Below are 6000 nucleotides of genomic sequence, written 5' to 3' on the forward strand. Positions count from 1 at the left end.
CTGCCCGGAGCCCGCTCCTGCACTCCAAACCCCTCAGCCCCAGCCCGAAGCCCCCTCCTGTACCCCAAGTCTTTATCCCCAGCCCCACTCCAGAGCCCGCACCCCCAGTTGGAGCCCTCACTCCCCTCACCCCCTGCCCCAGCCCAGACCCCCCTCACTCAGCCCAAACCCCTCATCCCCAGCCCCACCTCAGAGCACACACCCTCAGCCAGAGCCCTCACCCCCTCCTGCACCCCAACCCCCTGCCCCAGTCCTGAGCCCCCTCCAGCACCCTGAACCCCTCATATCTGGCCCCACCCCAGAGCCCTCACCCCCCAGCCAGAGCCCTCACCCCTTCCCACACCCCTACCCCCGTCCCAGCCCAGTGAAAATGAGCGAGGGTGTGGGAGAGCGAGCAATGGAGGAAGGGGGGATGGAGTAAGCGGGGGGCAGGGCCTTGGAGAAGGGGCAGGCAGGGGTCAGGCCTCAGGGAAGGGGCAGGGCAGGGATCAGGCAAGGATGTTAGGATTTCTGCAGTCAGAAAAGAGGCTACCTGTAGCTGGCATGCATAGTCCTTGTGTCACAAGGCAGGCGTGCCTGGCCAGACTGTAGAGCAGTGATCCTCAGCCTCAGACTGAGGCTAGCGAGCTGCAAGTGGCAATTCAATGCTCCTTGCAGCACCTGACTTTAAAACTCTGGGTGTTTTAATTATTAACCAAGCTAAGTTAGTAACCAATCAGGATTCTTTTACTATGTAATTAATCAATTGCAGTTCATAAATAATGTTTGGCCAGTCATTTTGGTATGAGAATAATAGATATAAAACAATAGTAAATGAACCAATGACGTCACATGACTGTGGCTCTTCTGGGCATAAGAACATAAGAATGGCCAGACTGGGTCAGACCAAAGGTCCACCCAGCCCAGTATCCTGTCTGCCGACAGTGACCGATGCCAGGTGCCCCAGAGGGTGTGAACCTAACAGGTAATGATCTAGTGATCTCGCTCCTGCCATCCATCTCCACCCTCTGACAAACAGAGGCTAGGGACACCATTCCTTACCCATCCTGGCTAATAGCCATTTATGGACTTAACCTCCATGAATTTATCCAGTTCTCTTTTAAACCCTGTTATAGTCCTAGCCTTCACAACCTCCTCAGGCAAGGAGTTCCACAGGTTGACTGTGCGCTGTGTGAAGAAGAATTTCCTTTTATTTGTTTTAAACCTGTTGCCCATTGATTTCATTTGGTGGCCCCTAGTTCTTATATTATGGGAACAAGTAAATAACTTTTCCTTATTCACTTTCTCCACACCACTCATGATTTTATAGACCTCTATCATATCCCCTCTTAGTCTCCTCTTTTACAAGCTGAAAAGTCCTAGCCTCTTTAATCTCTCCTCATATGGGACTTTTCCAAACCCCTAATCATTTTAATTGCCCTTTTCTGAACCTTTTCTAATGCCAGTATATCTTTTTTGAGATGAGGGGACCACATCTGTATGCAGTATTCAAGATGTGGGCGCACCATGAATTTATATAAGGGCAATAAGATAGTCTCCGTCTTATTCTGTATCCATTTTTAAATGATTCCTAACATCCCGTTTTATTTTTTTGACTGCCACTGCACACTGCATGGACATCTTCAGAGAACTATCCACGATGACTCCAAGATCTCTTTCCTGATTAGTTGTAGCTAAATTAGCCCCCATCATATTGTATGTACAGTTGGGGTTATTTTTTCCAATGTGCATTACTTTACATTTATCCACATTAACTTTCATTTGCCATTTTGTTGCCCAATCACTTAGTTTTGTGAGATCTTTTTGAAGTTCTTCACAGTCTGCTTTGGTCTTAACTATCTTGAGCAGTTTAGAACCATCTGCAAACTTCACCACCTCACTGTTTACCCCTTTCTCCAGATCATTTATGAATAAGTTTAATAGGATTGGTCCTAGGACTGACCCTTGGGGAACACCACTAGTTACCCCTCTCCATTCTGAAAATTTACCATTTATTCCTACCCTTTGTTCCCTGTCTTTTAACCAGTTCTCAATCCATGAGAGGATCTTCCCTCTTATCCCATGACAACTTAATTTACGTAAGACCTTTTGGTGAGGGACTTTGTCAAAAGCTTTCTGGAAATCTAAGAACACTATGTCCACTGGATCCCCCTGGTCCACATGTTTGTTGACCCCCTCAAAAAACTCTAGTACATCAGTAAGACATGATCTCCCTTTACAGAAACCATGTTGACTTTTGCCCAACAATTTATGTTCTTCTATGTGTCTGACAATTTTATTCTTTACTATTGTTTCAACTAATTTGCCCAGTACTGACGTTAGACTTACCGGTCTGTAATTGCCAGGATCACCTCTAAAGCCCTTTTTAAATATTGGCGTTACATTAGCCATCTTCCAGTCATTGGGCACAGAAGCTGATTTAAAGGACAGGTTATAAACCATAGCTAATAGTTCCGCAATTTCACATTTGAGTTCTTTCAGAACCCTTGGGTGAATGCCATCTGGTCCCAGTGACTTGTTACTGTTAAGTTTCTCAATTAATTTCAAAACCTCCTCTAGTAACACTTCAATCTGTGACAATTCCTCACCTACAAAAGATGGCTCAGGTTTGGGAATCTCCTTAACATCCTCAGCCACGAAGACTGAAACAAAGAATTCATTTAGTTTTTCTGCGATGACTTTATCGTCTTTAAATACTCCTTCTGCATGGACTACCGTAAGCTAAATGCTGTAACTCACCCAGACAACTATCCAATGTCATGCACAGATGAACTGTTGGAGAAACTGGGACAGGCCCAGTTCATCTCTACCTTGGACTTAACCAAGGGGTACTGGCAGGTACCACTAGATGAATCTGTCAAGGAAAGGTCAGCCTTCACCACACATGTATGAATTTAATGTGCTCCCTTTCAGGCTGTGGAATGCACCCACCACCTTCCAAAGACTTGTAGATGGTCTCCTAGCAGGATTGGGAGACTATGCAGTCGCCTACCTTGACAATGTGGCCATATTTTCGAATTCCTGGGCAGAACACCTGGAACATCTACAAAAAGTCTTCGAGTGCATAAGGGAGGCAGGTCTAACTGTTACGGCTAAGAAGTGTCAAGTAGGCCTAAACAGAATGACTTACCTTGGACACCAGGTGGGTCAAGGAACTGTCAACCCCATACAGGCCAAAGTGGATGCTATCCAAAAGTGGCCTGTCCCAAAGCCAAAGAAACAGGTTCAATCCTTCTTAGGCTTGGCCGGATATTACAGGCAATTTGTACCGCAATACGGCCAAATCGCCACCCCACTGACAGACCTAGCCAAAAAGAAACAGCTAAATGCCATTCAGTGGACTGAAGAGTATCAGAAGGTCTTTAACCAGCTTAAAACGACACTGGTGTCTGACCCTGTGCTAAGGGCCCCAGACTTTGACAAACTGTTTTTAGTCACCACAGATGCATCAGAGCGTGATGTGGGAGCAGTGTTAATGCAGGAAGGACCGGATCAAGAGTTTCATCCTGTTGTGTTTCTCAGCAAGAAGCTGTCTGAGAGGGAAAGCCACTCATCAGTCAGTGAAAAAGGATGTTACGCCATTGTCTACGCTCTGGAAAAGTTACGCCCATATGTTTGGGGATGGCGTTTCCACCTGCAAACTGACCATGCTGCCCTACAGTGGCTTCATACCACCATAGGAAATAACAAAAAACATATTTGGTGGAGTTTAGCTCTCCAAGATTTTGATTTCGACATCCAACACATCTCAGGAGCTTCTAACAAAGTGGCTGATACACTCTCCAGTGAAAGTTTCCCAGAATCAACTGGTCCAAATTGTCCTTAAGATGTGGGAAATATTGTTAGTCTTTATACAGTTAGTAGTATATTTAGAGGTGCATGTGTCTTATTATCTCTGTTTTCTCCTAAAGCTCCAGGAAGAAATCACAGCCAGGGTTTCACCCTATCTGTGATTTGGGGGGCATGTCATAAATATAAAGGGAAGGGTAACCACCTTTCTGTATACGGTGCTGTAAAATCCCTCCTGGCCAGAGGCAACATCCTGTTATTTGTAAAGGGTTAAGAAGTTCAGTTAACCTGGCTGGCACCTGACCCAAAGGACCAATGAGGGGACAAGATACTTTCAAATATTGTGGGGGGGGGAAAGCTTTTGTTTGTGCTCTTTGTTTACTTGGTTGTTCTCTCTTGGGACTGAGAGAAGCCAGACAGAAATCCATCTTCTCCAACCCATCCTAATCCAAGTCTGCAATATTGCAACCAGTATAGGTAAACCAGGCAAGGTGGATTAGTTTATCTTTTGTTTTATGTGAATTTTCCCTGTGTTAAGAGGGAGGTTTATTCCTGTTTTCTGTACCTTTAAGGTTTTGCCCAGAGGGGGCTCCTCTGTGTTTTGAATCTGAATACCCTGTAATGTATTTTCCATCCTGATTTTACAGAGATGATTTTTACCTTTCTTTCTTTTCTTTTTTTTTTTTTTTTAATATAAAATCCTTCTTTTAAGAACCTGACTGATTTTTCCATTGTTCCAAGATCCAGGGGTTTGGGTCTTTGATGATTTTGTAACAAATTGGTTAGGATATTATTCTCAAGCCTCCCCAGGAAAGGGTTTGTGTAGTTTTGGGGGGATATTTGGGGGAAAGATGTCTCAAGTGGTCTCTTTCCTGTTCTTTGTTTAAAACACTTGGTGGTGGCAGCATACTGTTCATGGACAAAGCAAAGTTTGTACCTTGGGGAAGTTTTTAACCTAAGCTGGTAAGAATAAGCTTAGGGGGTCTTTCATGCGGGTCCCCACATCTGTACCCTAGAGTTCAGAGTGGGGAAGGAATCCTGACAGACTCTATCATGATGTCTTTGAAAAGTGTCCATGCAGCTTGCAGGGATTTCATTCTAGTCACTAAAAGAAAAGAAGTACTTGTGGTACCTTAGAGACTAACAAATTTATTTGATGCATCCAATGAAGTGAGCTGTAGCTCACAAAAGCTTATGCTCAAATAAATTTGTTAGTCTCTAAGGTGCCACAAGTACTTCTTTTCTTTTTGCAAATACAGACTAACACGGCTGCTACTCTGAAACCTATTCTAGTCATTGTACCTTTTAATTTCTGTTTAACTAACCTCCTCCTTTTTGCATAGTTCCCCTTTCTGAAATTAAATGCCACAGTGTTGGGCAGTTGATGTGTTCTTCCCACCACAGGAACGTTAAATGTTATGATGTAAGCAGAGTCAGGTTGAGCTCTACCCTGACATCTGGTGGTGAGCTGTGGAAAAGGACTTCAAGGACTGATCTCATTTGCATGAGCACACCCACCCAGCCTAGCATGATGGGACTGCTTGCCAAAATGGTCACTTTGGCTGCTTTGGGATCCCCAGTCTCTTTGTTATTGGGGAAGGAGTAATAAAGCATTGTTATCCTGGTTATGTGAATCAAGAACTGTAGAACTGTACCTGGCATTTTATGAAGGAGGGACTTGCCCTCAACTAAGTAGCACTTGCTAGGCAAGGGACATGGGTTCTAGAAGCCTGTGAGCTGTGTGTGTGTGTTGAAATCACTAAGTGCTATTAAATGGGGGGGAATCTAAAGATATATTGGTGGGATGGCTGGCAGAGTGGCTTGCAGGGCTGTTAGGATTGCTGGTGGAGTGGCTCACGGTGCTATCAGGATGGCTGGTGGAGCAGAGTAGCTCAAAGCAGGGCAGTTGGCCATCAACATGATCAGTGGAGCATATAAAGTGCCCCCATACCTCCCTCCTTTTCCACCCAGGCTGGGAGGTAAACTCTGCAGATGAACTTTTCAACTCTGGAGCTGCGTTGGACTTTGGGTGACTTTTGGGTTGCTGGACTCAAGAACCAAAGGGAAAATACACAGCCCAATCTGCTAGGGGTGGGGGGTCTCCTGGTTCATGGTTTGTGTTTATGAACTCTAGTTTGGTGTTTCCCCAGCATAATGCCGCATTGTTTCCTGCCTTTATTAAAAGGGGTTTTTTTTGCTACACTCAGATTC

The sequence above is a fragment of the Dermochelys coriacea genome, chromosome 17 (assembly GCF_009764565.3).
Source record: "Dermochelys coriacea isolate rDerCor1 chromosome 17, rDerCor1.pri.v4, whole genome shotgun sequence".
Lineage (NCBI taxonomy): Eukaryota > Metazoa > Chordata > Testudines > Dermochelyidae > Dermochelys > Dermochelys coriacea.